The sequence below is a fragment of the Misgurnus anguillicaudatus genome, chromosome 24 (genome assembly GCF_027580225.2).
Source record: "Misgurnus anguillicaudatus chromosome 24, ASM2758022v2, whole genome shotgun sequence".
NCBI classification, from domain to species: Eukaryota; Metazoa; Chordata; class Actinopteri; order Cypriniformes; family Cobitidae; genus Misgurnus; species Misgurnus anguillicaudatus.
In genome coordinates, this window is record NC_073360.2 from 13,757,398 (window position 1) to 13,775,706 (window position 18,309).

Consider the following 18,309-nt stretch of genomic DNA (forward strand, 5'->3'; position numbering starts at 1 on the left):
AAGACACAAATTTAAACGGGTCATAGCGTGAAAATCTGACTTTTTTTATGTTTAACTGCTATAGTTGGGTCCCCAGTGCTTCTATCAACCTAGAAAATGTAATAAAGATCAACCCAGTAACTTTGTTTGGGTAAGCCATTTTCTGCAAGCGTGTGAAAAATTAGGTCGTTCAGATTTCGCCTGTTTTGTGAGGTAGGTACTGAAGCGAATTACAATAATACCGCCCCCTTTATCTGCAATATCCAACCACAGCACTGCCATAGCACAGAGAGAAAGAAAACACAATTGAGTTTCAGCACAATTGAGTTTCAATTACAACAAACCACCATAATAGTGATCAGTGTTTGCATTTCATCAGCTCATTTGTATTTTAAACAACACACCCAAAAACGGCACATTTTTGCTCAAGACTACAAATTAGCAATTTTAACATGCTATAATAAATTATCTGTGGAGTATTTGGAGCTAAAACTTCACATAAGCACTTTGGGGACACCAAAGATTTATTTTACATCTTAAAAAAAATCTCATAATATGACCCCTTTAAGTAGGTTAATTGAGGTTACTGTCTCTTTAAGAGAAGCACGGACCTGTGCTTTCTGCCTAATCTATACATATAAACTTAATATATAAACAAATGTTTTATTGGAAAAAGAGTACTGTGGAGATCATTTTGTTTGTATGTGCCCTGTCAAGAAGAGAAAGATGTTATGTTCGCTTGCTTTTTTTTGCTTTGCTGAAACGCGTCTTTACATGTGTGCACTACCGAGTGCACTTAAGCGCGCACGCACACAGATGGAGGACGAATTACAAACGGCGCAGCATAAAAACCTTGCGTTGTTTTAAAGTGCTCTATCCCTCAAATTTATGCTAATGGGCTACAATATGACGCACAGTAGCGTAACTCTCTCTAAAGTTTAAACATCAAGTGTTTCTCTGATGGGCGTAGTGAGGATCACCTCTCTGACTAGAGCTGGACCGGACACATTTAACATAAACCTGCTCACTTTAGCGTCTTTTTGCGGGTTAAATTGTTTAAAATCACTTGAAATGTTAACATTTGCAAGCCTTTCAAACACGTTTAAATGCTAAACTTTCCCTATTAATCCGCAAATCGCATGCGAGCTGAACTGTGGGTCAATCACGCATCAACTGCGATCTGTCACACCACTGCTGCTGCACAAATTAAATATACTGTTAATAATCGTGCAAACATACCTTTATCTTGCCCTTTTTTCTCCTCCTCTGTCCTTTTCTACTTTCTCTTTTCGACACCAGAGGGATACCTCCTTTTTTGTGGCATGGCTTATTATTTATTACAGTGACCGGCACCTGCGCAAATTGTCAGTTCACGCAAGGTGTCTATATTGCGCATGACTCAACTGCTAGCAGTATAGACACACAGCAGATGTCTGCAAATCTGAATTTTCTTGTCTTGAATTATTCATTTATTCATTCGTATTCATTCATTCATTTATATTACTTGTATAAGTTATTTAACTTCTTCCACCCTGAAGCTATTTTGGCGATTTTTGCCTGGACTTGGCCTACCCAATTTCAAAAGCTTCCCATACCCACATGCAGAGGTTTACATACAAATGTTTGGTATCATTTTACAGGAAACCCTTTGAAATTACATAAAACACTGTTGAAAGTGCTAAACATGGTTGTATGTGATGTCAGTCCTCTAATAAACACAAAAATAATAGGCGCTTTTTGATGTTTTTTTTCTAAAGTTTTTATTTGAAAGTGTATAACTCTGGCCCTGAGTGCCTCAGCTCCCTACAGTTTTGTTTGATTCCAACAATTGCCAGCTTACAATACAAAAAGTTATTTTACTCCAACTGAAGGGAGGAATAATACCCTTTTTGCAGCCGCTTAGTTTGCTTATGCCTCGGGCCGGCCCTGCCGTAAAGCTTTATTAAACATGTATTTATGTATGTGTATGTGTGTGTTTATATTCCTCTGTTTATCAAACCAGAGTGGTGATGATGTGAGAGGCAGACCAGAGGGATACATGGGAGACTGTCTCCTCTGGTACGGCCTGAAGTTCTCCTAAATGGCCCAGCAGATGTTCTGACTGACTTTGGAGTGCTTTTTGGACGGTTTTATGCCCTCTATTTACAGAACATTCTGTATGTTCAGTCTGTATGATAAGTGAATAAGTGAATTAAAAGCATTTGTTTTTATGTGACTAAAGTTAATTATTTTGTTAACAACATTAGCATACATTTTTTGATAAATAATTAAAAAATGTTATTAAAAAATCCCAAATAATAAATATTAATTGAATTAACACATAAAACATTGAGTAAATCCTTAAATTTTAATTGACAGAGTCTTTGCTGTAAGTTTTTAAAGATTCAACTGATTAAAACATTTTAGTTGAATGAACTATAAAGCTAGTTGAGCAAACATACATTTTTATATTTGAGTCAAGTTTGGGCCAACTAAAAAACAACAATCCAGGTAACAAATTCAGTGAACGTAAAATTTCTGTGGAACTAGTTACTAAAAAATAATTCATTGAGCCAACAATTTATTTTTTACAGTGTGACGTCAGCCGGAAATGTGATGCGCCTTACCATGTTTGAAAGATTCGCTCACAATGCAATGCTAACAGGGGTTAACTTACAGGCTGAGTCCTATACGGGAGGAATTATGATAATGTCGGTCTTGTCTACATCACCAATCCCAGGAAGTAAACTGTTGCCTACAATCCGTGTGTTTGTGGAAGTCCAAGAAAAGAGATTTACATTGGAGACGATAACTCGCATCATCGTTTATTTTGGTGGATGTACCTTTTGCATATCGTTAACGTGTACTAATGCTCACTGACAGAATTTTCATTTTTGCGGTAAACTTTCCCTTTAAAGATAAAATAAATAAGTAAATATTTAATAATAGAGCATGTGGGTTCAGAATGACGTGTAAGGATTTTATTTATTTGCTGATCTATCCCCATACCCGCAAGCTGAAAATCAACCTATATAAATCATTAATGTTAAATAACCTGAAAGACTGAACTCATACTCGCAGCGAACCTGTGTTATTCATCCTGTCTGTGACAAAGGCAGTTGGCGCATTAGGCAGAAATAAGGGGTTCATTTATAAATTATATTACTTTTTATTCAATTTCATGGTTGACATTGAGCAGTTATAGATGAGTCGCTAGCGGCGCTGAACTCACTCTCTGTGGTCGCAGTGGAAACAAGCGGTCTTCTCTTTCCCATGTCACGAAAATCACCTTTGTGCACTCACCTTCAATTTAGCACACAGCCATTGGAAATGGATTCTTTTCAAATAGCATGACTCGCATTTTCAGTCTGGCCAGAGGAGGAAGAACAGACGTCTTTCTCCACCTATTACTCTCCCTCTCTCACTCACTAGTTGTGCCTGTTGTGGTGTTTGCATTAACCTTTAAATGGTGCAAACTAAAATAAAAAATATGCCTATTGGAAACAAATCAAATTTGCAAAAACTCACTGTAGGTACTTTTTTAGCTGTAGGTGTTTTAACAGGCAATGAAAACTATGATAAAGAAATATATCGCAAAACTGCAATAGAAGCAGTTTTTGCATTTCTAGGTAATCTGATGCAGAAATAATCTATAACCTCCAATGGATGGTCACTCCCAGGCAAAAAATAATCCCCAGTGCAGTGTATATGTAAACTTGACTGACATCAGTCGCCATGATTTATCATGAGATAAAAGACGTTTTTTCACATAACACTGGTTAATTAAAGGTGACATAGAATGATTGAATAGAGTATTTATCCTTGTTCTGTGATGTGACATGTAGACAAAAAAAATAGTTTGTGTCTGTAATGCCTTAGAAGCTTCCTAAAAACCTCTCTCAGATAGCTCTATTAGGGTGGGGGATTTAAACAACTGGTTTTGCACCTATTTGGCTCCCCCTACTGGCTTAACTTGCAATCTCATTACTGATTGGCTGACTTTGCTGCCACTCATAAAATGTAGCCAATTATTTTAAAGTGGAGGGGCAGTTAGATGCCTGTGATGTCATAAGCATCAGTTTTTCAGATTGGGCCGTTTTCTGGCTGACATTTCTAAAAGAGGAATTTCTATGAGACTGAGATGTTTAGCATGTTTATGAATGTGGGTAGACTACCATTATTCAACAAAAACAAGGTAAAAATGGTTTTTCATTCTCTGTCCCCTTTAAAAACATAAATGGTTTTAATTGACATTTACAAAATTTTGCTAAAGTTTTGCACACATTTGTTATGGAAACCAGAGGGGTATTGCACAAAAGCAAGATAAGGGATTAAGCTGGGATTTTCCAGTTATCCTGGCTGAATTTAGCCCTGACTCGGTTGCATGAAGGGAGGCTAAATTCATCTTGATGAAGTTACTATGGAGATTTACTCTTTGCAGCTAGCCTGCTCCAGAGCAGGCTAACAACCAGGCTAAGATGAATCCTAGTGATTAATTCAATTCAAAGAACTTTATTAATCCCGGGGGGACATTGCTTTTATGTTAAAATTATAGAAAAGAAAGAAATGAAAAAAAAGAAAAGAAATAAAAACATAATTATATGCCCATCAATGATTTAAAAATTAATAGATAAGAAATGTAAAAAAAATTAATTGAATTAAATGAATTGTCCTAGCACTTACAAAGAAAAGTTATAAAGCCTAATGACCACAGGTGTAAAGGATCTTCTAAAATGCTCAGTTAGGGTTAGGACTTCTCTGGTCGGCCAGCATCCGATGTAGTGGGTGAAAGGGATTGCTCAGAATTGAATTTAGTTTTGACACTATTCTTCTTTCAGCCACAACATGAACAGAGTCCAGCTCTATAGGCTACCATGTACAGAGCCAGCCCCTCTTATTAATTTGTCCAGTTTATTTCTGTCCACCACCTTCATACCAATTCCCCAACAGACCACTGCATAAAAAATTATGCTAAACACCACAGACTCATAAAACATCTGCAGCATGGTATAGCAGACTATACCATTTCAGATTAATCGGCTAGTTCCTCTTTCAATCCTAGTAGATGTTCATGTGTTTTAGTCACTTCATGATCCTGCATTAAAATACTAGATATACTGTAATTTATCTAAGTATGCATACTGTTATTTTAGTGTTATTATGAAGACTGCTGTCAGGGGTTTGATGAATATATTTATTAATACAGTTGTTGAAATAAGAAATGGCAGATGAAGTTGAAAGGCGGTTTTAATTAAGTACATATGTAGACTAGCATTAAGGCATGAGAAATATCTGACTGAGAGGTACAGATTCTCAGGTGAAGAAATGTCAGTCTAGCACTGAAATCACTTCTACAAGATTGCAAGTAACATAAACAGATTAGTCCATAAAGTGTTACATTACGGTAGTAGAACATGCATTATTTTCTGTTACAGCTTTCCCTGTTGTCATTGGATGCAGTGGACTGCACCCACCCCTGTGCCAGATATCTTTAATGTTAAAATTGTGATGAATGGTCCAAATTATTATGCACATGCTATTTTATTTAATAAAGTTAGTAAGTTTACAAATTGTATTTTAATCTCAATAGTTATATGACAGTGTGCATGTTATTCTAATTAAATACATAATTTGACATATTTAAAATGTCAAAAGATACTTTATTACTTAAAAAATATGCAAATTATGCTTTTCCAAATTATTATGCAAAATGCACTTTATCAAAATTCAGTGTGTTAAAATGATCCACAAAACATATCTGTCAAATCTGCTGCATGGACACATAATTAAAAACACATTGTAAATCAAATAATATATTTAACATATAGGTTACATATTCATATATGAGCATATTTTTGACATGACTTTAACTCTCCCATTCATTAAACTTGTAAGTCTATAGTTTCTGTCTTTATTTCACTTGAAGATGCTAGTATTACATCCCAGAGTTTATGTTTGAATATGAATTATAGTGCTGTCCACCTCACAGATCTTTCATATATTGATGCTCTATAGAGAGGTCAGAGGATAGTATTCATACTGTACCTTAATTTTTTTCTTATTTCATGCCCATATGAAAATAGTCAGTGCTGCTTTTTTGGAGCATGCAATAATGAAGTATCCTGCATGAAAGTAAATTAATTTCAGAAGACATGATTCATTTTTCCCATGCCCATCTACATATCTTCCAGATGTCCTTTTGGCCCCCTCAAGGGACTTACCATCTTACTTCCCAATATTCCAGTCCAAACCAGCCTTGTTTGAACATGGTGGCTATTCACCAACAATCCAGAATATACTATTCAGTGTTTTATAGCATGTCAATGAACACAACTGTTTGAAAACTTTATGAAGCTCACAGTAAATGTAGTATTTTTGGAAGCTTTAGTTTGGGGGTGGGGTTGAAATCCACTTGTATGCACTGAAGGATCCCATATTGAGGGCTTTTTAGCATGTTTGCTTTTTAGCAGTGGCATTTTTATTGTTGCCTTTTCCTAATATTTTCCTTAAAAAAAATTCTTCATTTGGTCAAATCCTGTACATAAATCTTATAATAATTCAATGATTTCTGTTTAGTTTCACCAAATATAAATTGTTATAGGAAATAAATAGCTTTTTTAAGATAATGCACACTTTTTTTGCATCAAATACTGTAGATACACATAGTAGTAGTTAAGTGTTTGCAGTTTCATGATGAATTTTTATGAGTTTTATCAATTTTTGCATCAGTGATTCTGTGATCGATCCCGTGGTCTGTTTAAGAATTCCGTGAACGTGCACTTATCCTAGCTAGCTACACCTGGCTTGACATAGCTGCACGTTCTCATCCTGGCTTAGCAATCGTGCAACAGACTTAGCCAGGATGGGCTGATTAAACTAGGTCAAGCTGGGCCTTTTCTGTTATCCTGGCTTTCTTAATTCTACTTTTGTGCAATACCCCCCAGGCTTCTGTCTTTCTCTCCGATTTGTAAACGAATTCCTATTGAGTTTAGCAAAAAACTGTTTCAACAGTTTGTAGGTAATAAAAACATTTGTGACGCATAAAGAGGAGTTTAGCATTAAATAATTAAATCCTAAGCACTTGCTACTGTGATTAGTCTTTGTCATTTTACAATGATAAATTATAGCCTGGTTTTTGCTTGTGTCAACATTTCAATGTGTCAGTTTAAAAATAACACCCTTTAAAGGTGCCAGAGAATGCATTCAAATTATGTGTTAAATTGTTCTCTGATATCTACATAGAAGGTATGTGGCTTAATTAAGCGCAAAAAATGATCCAGAAACGGTTTTACATGTCCATTTACAACCCTAGGATCTACCCCAGAATGAAATGGTCTATTATTCCCTTATTTAAAAGGTTCATGAATAATAATGTGGAGCTCTGCTCTGATTAGATGTTACACAAGCTGCTCCTTCAGTAGATCTGTGTGCGTGTGTGCGCATGTGTTTGTGTGTGTAAACAGACCTTATGTTTGACCCTGTATCAGATGAAGATACAGAATTTGAGAAATAATCACTAGTTGTATCTAAGCGGTTTTTGTTTTTTCAGTGTGGACCTGCAAAAACTTCAGCCTATGCTAGCATACAGTTGTGTGAAAAAGTGTTGGCCCCCTTCCTGATTTATTTTGCATGTTTGTCGCATTAAATGATTCAGATCATGAAACAAATTTAAATATTAATCACAGATAACACAAGCAACCACAACATGCAGTTTTTAAATGAAGATTTTTATTATGAAGGGGAAAAAAATCCAAACACACATGGCCCTGTGTGAAGTGTTTGCCCCCTAAACCTAATAACTGGTTGGGCCACCCTTAACTGCAATCAAGCGTTTGTAATAACTTGCAATAAGTCTGTTACAATGCTGTGGAGGATTTTGGCCCACATATTGTTGCAGAATTGTTGTAAATTCACACACATTTGAGGGTTTTTAAGCATGAACCACCTTTTTAGGTCATGCCACAGTACCTTAATAGGATTGAGGTCAGGACCTTGACTAGGCCACTCCAAAGTCTTCATTTCATTTTCCTTCAGCCATTCAGAGGTGGACTTGCTGGTGTGTTTTGGATCATTGCCCTGCTGCAGAACCCAAGTTCACTTCAGCTTGAGGTCACAAACAGATGGACAGTCAGGATTGTCCTACAGGATTTTTTGGTAGATAGCAGAATTCATGTTTTCATTTATCACATAAGTCTCCAGGTCCTGAAGCAGCAAAACAGCCCCAAACCATCACACTACCATCACCATATTTTACTGTTGGTATGTTCTTTTTCTGAAATGTGTTGTTACTTTTACGCCAGACGTAATGAGATACACACCAGTGATGTGCGGGTTAATCCGAAGTGAGCGGGTGCCGAGTCATCCAAAAATATTTGTAATGATATTCGTATATTTTGTGCGGTCTGAGTTGCGGGCGGGTTAGTTGAAAACGTCGGTAGGGTGCTGGTTGTTTATATATTGACTTGCGCATCACTGACACACTGTCACGGTTTATCCGTGTCATGTCTTGTCTCTGTTCCGATTGTTGTCACCTGGACATTCATTGATTAATTACCTGCCTCATTACACCTGTTTGTCATTTAGTCTGTCTGTATATATACCCCTGTCTTCTGTTTGCTCACCGCTGGATCATTGTCATTACTTCCCTGTCTGTTCCTGTGTTGGATGTTCCCGTTTTGACTTACCGGTTCGTTGTATGCTACTCGTGTTTTGTTTCTTATTTATTATTAAATGTTTTATTCATTGTGAACTCTGCGTATGCGTCCTACTTCCTGTTTCCCAGTCGTGACACACACCTTCCAAAAAGTCAGGTTTTTGTCTTGGAACTCTGCCATGCAGGCCATTTCTGCCCAGTCTTTTTCTTATGGTGGAGTCATGAACACTGACCTTAACTGAGGCAAGTGAAGCCTAGTTATTTGGATGTTGTTGGATCTTGGATGAATCGTTGCTGCGCTCTTGGGATAATTTTGGTTGTCTGGCCACTCCAGGGAAGGTTCAACACTGTTCCATGTTTTCGCCATCTGGGGATAATGGATCTCACTGTGGTTCGCTGGAGTCTCAAAGCTTTAGAAATGGCTTTATAACCTTTTCCAGATTGATGGATCTTAATTTCTTTCTCATTTGTTCCTGAATATCTTTGGATCTTAACATGATGTGTAGCTTTTGAGGATCTTTTGGTCTGCTTCACTTTGTCAGGCAGGATTTATTTAAGTGATTTCTTGATAGTGAACAGCTGTGGTAAGCACTTTTTCACACATGTGGGTTTGGATTTTGTTTTCCCTTCATAATAAAAACCTTCATTTAAAAACGGCATGTTGTGTTTACTTGTGATCTCTTTGATTAATATTAAAATTTGTCTCATGATCTGAAACATTAAAGTGTGACAAACATGCAAAAAAATCAGGAAGCGCCCAACACTGTTTCACACTGTATAGCATTAACTAGCATAAAGGGCTAACTCAGCAGTCACAACTTTGTTTTTAGCATTGTAACAACATTTTAATTAATTTAATGTTGGGGTGTATATCTCATCATGATATCATGTTTCCAGCGGTCTTTTGTATGTACAAGGTTTACATCAGAAGGCGGAAACAATCATGTTTGAGGCTCACGGTATGTGATTACCATGGTACAGAACTTGTATTATTCATCTATGCCTAGGTACAGTTTTACATTCTACGACACCTTTATGTTTATTTGTTGGAGTGTCCTGAATACATTATTTGGGTCAAAATTATAATTTTTATGCCAAATATCTTTAGGATATTAAATAAAGATCATGTTCTAAGATATTTTGTACATTTCACAACTATATCAAAAAGTCATTTATCAATAATAATATGAGTTGCTAAGAACTTCATTTGGACAACTTTTCTCAATATTTAGATTTTTTACACCCTTAAATATTTAGATTTTCAAATAGTTATCGTATCTCTGGCAAATTAAGGGTTCTATCACACACCCCGCGCAATACGCGATGCAAGTGTCTTTTGCTAGTTTCAACCTAGTGCAATTATCATTTTCGCGTTTAGCGCTACGTTGTTTAAATAGCAAATGCATTTGGCGTTCTGGTCTGAAAACGAGGTGTGTTCAGGTGCATTGTTGGCGTGTTGCTAATTTTGAGGCAACTAAAATAGACTATGCTATAAAACCTGGTCTAAAGTCTAAAGTCAATGGCGCAATATTATTTTGTTATTTAATGAGCGCATTATTAATATGCGCCTATAAATGGGACGACAACGCGGGTTTGCTTATGCACAGCAGCACAAACATGCTTTTAAATATGAAAGATTAAATGATTGAAATGTAAAACATTATTATTGAGTCTCTTGGACATAAATGATGACCGATTATGAGATGTTAGAAGGTGTAAATTTTATCTCAAACTGGTGGTCTTCTTCCTCTGCTTAGTTTTTCAGTTTACAAAGTCCGTGATCTAAATAGGGATTAGACATAGCGCCAGGCACCACTTGCTTTTGAAGGGGATGAGAGCTGAGACTCTCATTGGTTTATTGCACATTAAGCCCAAAACACACCCATTACTCATTAGGGGAATAGGAACAACCCTTTTAGACTCTGGCGCATAAACCATTTTTCCCGTCGTTAAATTAGCAAAAGTGGAATTGGACACGCCAGTTTCAGATGATGCATACCTCTCAATTTAAAAACCAACCATTATGACTAGTTTTTAAACATTTGCCCATGTGATGCTGGATTTGAGGGTGAAGCTTTCCCTTTTTTTGATAGTGCATTTTTGTACAATTCGCATATTACAAGTTTATACCAAATTTGCCACTATTTTAAATGAGTCATGTTTTCCCAAGAGATACAGGTTGTTCTGTATATGATGTAAAATATTATGCTGGTTTTGTGGCTTAGAGGCCACCATTAAACTGCAGGTTCAATTTAAGTACAATAAATATCCAGCTGGCTTTGATAATTTCACTCACACAACCAAAGCAATTGATCAATGCATGATTAATTCATAAGAAAGCTAAAACAGGTCACAGCAAAAGACATTAGTTGTAAATAGGAGTCTCTTTAAAAATTAATGCAACGTTAAAAAATAATCAATACATATATTACAACTGACCTTGTCCTTGTGTTGAAAATGAATGCTGTTTAGAAAATTCATTATTTAATCCTTAAACGTTTTATGATTGTTTATATATTTATTTATTTGATCAGTTTGTCAGAGTCTTTTGTTGTTTTAATCCCTTAAAGATTTCACAAATCCAAAACTCTTCTGCCAGATGGTGCTACATGCGTTCTTGAAGAAAAATAACTACATTAAATCCCCAAGCCATGTAAAGTACATCGGGGATCCTAAACTGTAAAATCATCTATTTTCCTTTCTTTTCTTCTAGATGTACAGTAGTGCACTGAAGAAGCAACACATTTCCCCATAGTAAACTGTTGTCATATCAGCAAACCTGACTACCATATCATATCCATTTTAAAGAGCCTTTAGTGGCACTCACCTGCCACAAAAATGTCAGAGAAATGTCAGGCACAAAACATGGGATAAACTGTCCCGAACCCACAGCAGGCTGTCTGTTATTCACGCCATGCTAATAAGGTGACCTTGTACTGCGTCATGGCGAAAGGGGCGCTAAAATCATTTTCTTGTCATCTTGGAATTACGCACTCCATAGATTGGTTTACCGGAGGGAAGTAACAGCTTTGAAAGACTCTCCTGTATCTCATTTCCCGTTTGCTGTTACAAGATAATAATATCAATGAACACCATCCGTGAAAAAACAAACTCCACAAATAACTGTAGGATTTATTTATACTGTATTGATTCATATCATACTCATTTTATTTATATCTCTTTTTAATGAAATGACAACATATATTAATGTTACCATGCACCCTGAATCTTTGTTGGGTGGGTCTTTATCTTTCCTAAAATGACAGTGGCCCTGTGCACATATAAGGTCCACAGGTACGGTTTACTTAGTCTATTGTGAAGAAGATGAAAAAGAAATTGGAACAGAGAGCCATCGCCCAATATCAGCGCATGATGTCCTCATGTCTTTATTGTATGTGACCCTGTCTGTGAAATGCAGGCTAAAGTTTTATTATCTACTGAGGATGATAATAGAAGCATCAAGGTTTGATTTCACATTAATTTCAATCTTTCACATGATCTTACTTAGTCACTATTTGAAATATCAAGGTTGTATTTTCAAAGAAATGTCTTTACATTATGTAGAAAACAGTTAATCACAAAAAAATCAAATAGATTTTCAAAAAAAAAACACTCTTGGAAATATTTTCTAGATGTTGGAAGATGGATGCATGGATATTTTCCTAAGGAACCTTTGTAACTCTTTTATCCTTTTTGGGCTATACAGCCAAACCTGTTCATTATGCACATACAGTATAATCTCACCTTCAAGCAGTAAACCGTCTAAGATGTATGAAGATGCTACAGCTCAATACAATAAAGCAGCGTGACATTGATTAAACTAAAGATGTACAACACTAAAGTACTGTAGTGAGAACAAAGGAAAGGAGAAATTAAGGGCAGCCGTCCAGATCTGTGGTGCTAAAGAGCTTTCCGAAACAGTTTGATTTTGCACGCAATATCGATTGCGTGCCTGAATGATGCTGGCCATTAAAAATTCATCTGCACTGCGTATCTTTGCAACTTGGGGTTGAGACAAATGATGATGGTAACTTTTGTATGGACCCAAGTATAATCGCTAAGAAAAGTAATAGCATGCCTTTTCTCAACATGCAGCGCAGTTTGAGGTATCATTTATCTATGAATAAACGGTGTACACTTACGGCCAGGTGTTTGGTCAGTTCTTCAACTCTTTTGCAAGCATCACAAATAAAGTGGTGACAGTAGGGACAGTAAAGATCAGTTAATCGTGGTATATGCCCGCCTCCAAGGCAAAAGACCTTAAAGTCACAATGAAATTCAATTTCATGAGGAATGACGCGAGGGCGGGGCTCAGGAATGATTGCAACGATTAGCAAATAGCAACATGACTCAACTTTAAACGATCCAAGAATCATTTGGATATACAGTGCAGTACATCACGACTGGGAAAATAAGACATCGCTACTTCTATTTCGTGCCGACTTTAACTCGTTAGTGTGGAACTAAAATAAAATGACTTTTTAGTTTAAATGGGACATTTCAAAAGACTTTTTTAAGATATATGAAATAAATCTTTGGTGTCTCCAGAGTACATATGTGAAATTTTAGCTCAAAATGTTATATAGATACTTTATTATCGCATGTTAAAACTGCCACTTTGTAGGTGTGAGCAAAAATGTGCGTTTTTGGGTGTGTCCTTTTAAATGCAAATGAGCTGATCTCTGCACTAAATGTTAGTGTTCTGGTTGGATAGTGCAGATTAAGGGGCGGTTTTATCCCCTTCTGACATCACAGGGGAGCCAAATTTCAATTACTTATTTTTTCACATGTTTGCAAAGAATGGTTTACCAAAACTAAGTTACTGGGTTGATCCTTTTCATATTTTGTAGGTTGATAAAAAGTTGCCAGCCAGCGCCAGCGTTTTTCATGATTTTCACCAAAGTTTAATGCCTTCCAGAAAATGTTCTTTTTTAAATATATAAACATACAATATACCAAATGAAAGAACAGACCCTCTGCTTTCAAAAAAAAAAAAAAAACGTTTCATCCTACCTTTAGTGGTTCTTTTGTAATCAGCTTTTGAATATGGGTAGGTTTCTGCAAAAACACCACATTTTGAGTAAAAAGCAGAGATAATTCCATTTTTGTGACTGACTTTTCATAGAGATCCCATTCAGAGCGATCTTTAAAACAGACACGGACATGCAGCTGCTTGCCATAGGGCAATACTTCCGGGTTTAAAAAGTTGCGGTATTGCGGAAAGACGGAAAATCTCGTCATTGGCGGGGAAGCGTTTTCTCTTAATTGACGAGATATCTCGTCAATGGCGGTGAAAGAGTTAAACATGGAACAAAGATTTTAATGATATGTCCCCTTTAAACTTTTAGTGACTATAGTTATTTTCTTCTTGATAATTATTTTCTCGAAAAAACAACGAAATTGACTCGAGATACTTATCCACATGATAAAGGAAATCTTGAATGTCCCAAAAATATCATTATAAAATGGCCCGTTATGGCCCTTCATTTTGATTGGTTGAAACACATTCTAAGCCGTGATAAAATACCCCGGTAACCCCACATTTCGGACTGCATTACATAAGTATCACTGTGCCACTGTTGCTACATACTGATTTATAAAAATAAACACCACAGTCTTTAATCATATTTTCATTGTGTATTTGCTGCGTCTGTGTTTCTTGGGAACTGCGCTCTGTTGCAAACACACTTGATTCTGAGGAACTACTTTGTTTGGTGGATGAGTAATATTTGTACTAATATAATTACAACTTATTTGTGTTTTATATTATGAAATCCTGCTATGCATATGAAGTAACCGTTTTATAAAAACAATAAGCCCCGTGAAGCAGTGGTATTACAGTGCATTTTATAACAAGCTAAGGAGGTTTTAACAACGCCCCTTAGCCATTATAAATTGCACTGGTAACACACTGCTTCGCGGGGCTTATTGTTTTAATAACTAATTTTCCAACAAAAACTAAATTAACTGCCTTTCTACGGCTGTTTAAAGTCTGGAATAGTTTCCTCAATCTTTTGCTTTTTATAACAATATTGTCACGGTAGGAAATCCTCTGTTTCCTCCGTGTCATGTGTGTGTGTATGTTTGTTTGTTCACTCACCTCTGCCATGTGCTCGTTTGATTAAGTGTTGTCACCTGTGTATGATTGTCTCGCTCCAGCTGATCCTCATCACCCATCAGCTACATATACTCACCCAGTTCTCTCCCTGTTGTCAGATCCTCATTTCATGTTGCTGCAATCACTTGGATTATCGTCTCTCGTCGTCGTGTTGGATTTGTGTTCGTGTTGTCGTCTCCGTGTGAGTGTTTGGTTTGTTCCTGGTTCTATCCACTGGCCATCATCACACTCATCACCGACTTCACGATTTCAACACTCTTCACGCCACCGTAGACCTTCGATCACCATTGCCAACATCCTGGACTCAGTCATTCACTCTGTTGTTTCATTATATTTACCATCATTATTAATAAATCTGTGTTGATCGTCTGCGCTTGCCTCCTCCACTTTATTGTGTCATTACAGAAGGATCTGACCATCATGGAGGCAGCAGGCGATCGCTCCCCATCTCATCTAGAAGAGTTTTTACAGAGAGCTGTGGGTCATATGGATCGCCAGGACAAGGCGATAGATGAGATGGGTCGAGCCTTCCAAGCAATGGTGACGAAGGTTTCCGAGCTCGCCCTTCAGGCTCAACAACAACATCCATCGCCACCCATTGCGCCCCCCACGCCACCCACACCGCCGATCGCCACCGGGGGTATTCCCCAGTCCGAACCACGCCTTCCGATTCCGGAGAAGTATGCGGGTGAGCCGAAATTTTGTCTATCATTTCTCTCTCATTGTTCTTTGCATTTCGCATTGCAGCCCCGCACGTTCACCACCGAGGAAGTGAAAGTGGCGTTCGTGCTCTCCTTGCTCACGGGGAAGGCTGCCCTCTGGGGGACGGCGGTGTGGGAGAACCACGACAGCTGCTGTACTTCGTTCCACGCCCTTTCGGAGGAGATGAAACGGGTCTTCGACCGCTCCGTCGCCGGGAGAGAGGCGGCCAGACTGTTAGCGGACCTACGTCAGGAAGAGAGGCGCAGTGGGATCATTTCCTGCATGGGTTGGCTGACCGCATCCAACAGGAGATTCGAGCTGTGGAACTTCCATCTTCACTCAATGGGTTAATCGATCTTACTATCCGTATTGACAACCGGCTAGACCAAGCCGCCAGACGGAGGGGGAGAACCACTCGCACAACCAGTCCCGAGGTTCAGCGTCGGCGGCCAGAGGTTGCGGTCAGCCCACCTGGAGATCTGGAACCCATGCAGGTGGGGCGAGCTCGGCTCTCCCGGGAGGAGAGGAACAGGCGGAGATCCCATGGACTGTGTTTATACTGTGGCAGTCCAGAACATCACATCCAGCGCTGCCCAGTAAAAGATCAAGCCCGATAGTAAATCTGAGGCTACTATCGGGTGGGATCTCTGCCAGGAAGACCTCATCTACATCGACACTCCTTCCGGTGAGACTACGGTGGTCTACTCACACACTGGATCAGCACGCTTTGGTGGATTCTGGGGCCGAGGGCAGTTTCATGGACTTTAATTTCGCATGTAAGACCAAGATTCCTCTCACCTCTCTCAAACACCCCATTGCACCTTTTGCACTTGATGGACACAAGTTTCCAGTCATCACTCAGACCACCATTCCTGTTTCACTCATCACATCTGGTAACCATACGGAGAAGATTTCATTCCTCATCACAGACTCACCTCAGACTCCCATTGTTCTCGGTCACACTTGGCTCCATAAACACAACCCCAGGATCGATTGGCGTCTCGGATCTGTGGTTAGCTGGAGCGAGGAGTGTCATTTGTCTTGTCTTTTGTCTGCTGGTGTTAATGTTTCTGAGTCTGTGTTTCAGGGGGAAGCAGTGGATTTGACTAACGTGCCCGCGGAGTACCACGACCTGAAGGAGGTGTTCAGTAAGTCGCGGGCTGATTCTCTTCCTCCTCATCGTCCCTATGACTGTGCGATAGAGTTATTGCCAGGTACCTCTCCGCCTAAGGGCAAGTTATATTCCTTGTCTATTCCAGAGACGGCGGCCATGGAGAAATATATATCCAGTTCTCTAGCAACGGGGTTCATTCAGCCTTCCTCTTCTCCAGCGGGGGCGGGGTTATTTTTTGTGGGAAAGAAGGACGGATCTCTGCGACCTTGTATTGACTACCGAGGGTTGAACAACATAACGGTAAAGAATACTTATCCTTTGCCGCTTATGTCTTCAGCTTTTGAGAGGTTGCAGGGAGCGGCCGTTTTCACTAAATTGGACTTACGTAACGCTTATCATTTGGTCCGCATTAGGGAGGGGGACGAATGGAAGACTGCTTTTAACACCCCTCGTGGCCATTTTGAGTACTGCGTGATGCCTTTCGGTCTATCTAACTCGCCGGCAGTCTTCCAAGCACTCGTTAATGACGTGTTGCGAGACATGGTCGATCAGTTCATATATGTTTACCTGGATGACATATTGATTTTTTCTTCGTCTCTCCAGGAACACGTGCAACACGTACGACGAGTGCTTCTGCGGTTGCTAGAGAATGGATTGTTTGTCAAGGCGGAGAAATGCGTTTTTCATGCACAGTCTGTTTCTTTTCTAGGACACATCATTTTGACTGAGGGTGTTCGCATGGATCCTGAGAAGGTTAAGGCTGTGGTAGATTGGCCATCCCCAGAGTCTCGCAAGGCCCTGCAGAGATTTCTGGGGTTCGCCAATTTTTATCGGCGTTTCATTCGCAATTTCAGCCAACTAGCCGCACCTCTGACCGCTTTGACCTCCCCTAGTTTGACGTTCAGGTGGTCAGATGCAGCTGAGGCTGCGTTTGCCAAACTGAAAAGGTGCTTTGTTTCAGCTCCTATTCTTGTCACCCCTGATCGCTCACGTCAATTCATAGTGGAGGTCGACGCGTCAGAGGTGGGGGTAGGAGCAGTGTTATCCCAGCGCGCATCCTCAGACGGAAAGGTTCATCCTTGCGCGTATTATTCTCATCGTTTATCTCCTGCGGAAGTTAACTATGACATTGGCAATCGGGAGTTGTTGGCCGTCAAATTAGCACTGGAGGAGTGGCGTCACTGGCTTGAAGGGTCGGGTGTACCTTTCATTTTATGGACGGACCATAAGAATCTCGAATACATTAGAACTGCTAAAAGACTTAACTCCAGGCAGGCTCGGTGGGCATTGTTTTTCGGTCGTTTCGATTTTACACTTTCTTACCGGCCGGGTTCCAAAAACATCAAACCCGATGCTTTATCCCGTCTTTTTGAGCGTTCCGATCGTACTGCTACTCCCGAGCCCATTTTACCGGAGACCATCATTATCTCCGCGCTCAGATGGGAGGTCGAATCGAAGGTGTTGACTGCCTTAGAAGGGGTAACGCCCCCGGCTCGTTGCCCACCGAACCGTTTATTTGTGCCGGAGGGGTTACGGTCAGACGTTCTCCAGTGGGGTCATTGTTCCAGTGTTGCTTGTCACCCAGGGGTTAGTAGAACTAGATTTCTAGTCAAGCAACGATTTTGGTGGCCTGGTATGGCTCGTGATGTCCACGACTTCGTCTTGGCTTGCTCGGTTTGTGCTGTTGGTAAGACTTCCAATCGACCTCCAGATGGGTTACTCTTACCGCTGTCTGTCCCTTCGAGACCCTGGTCCCACATCTCG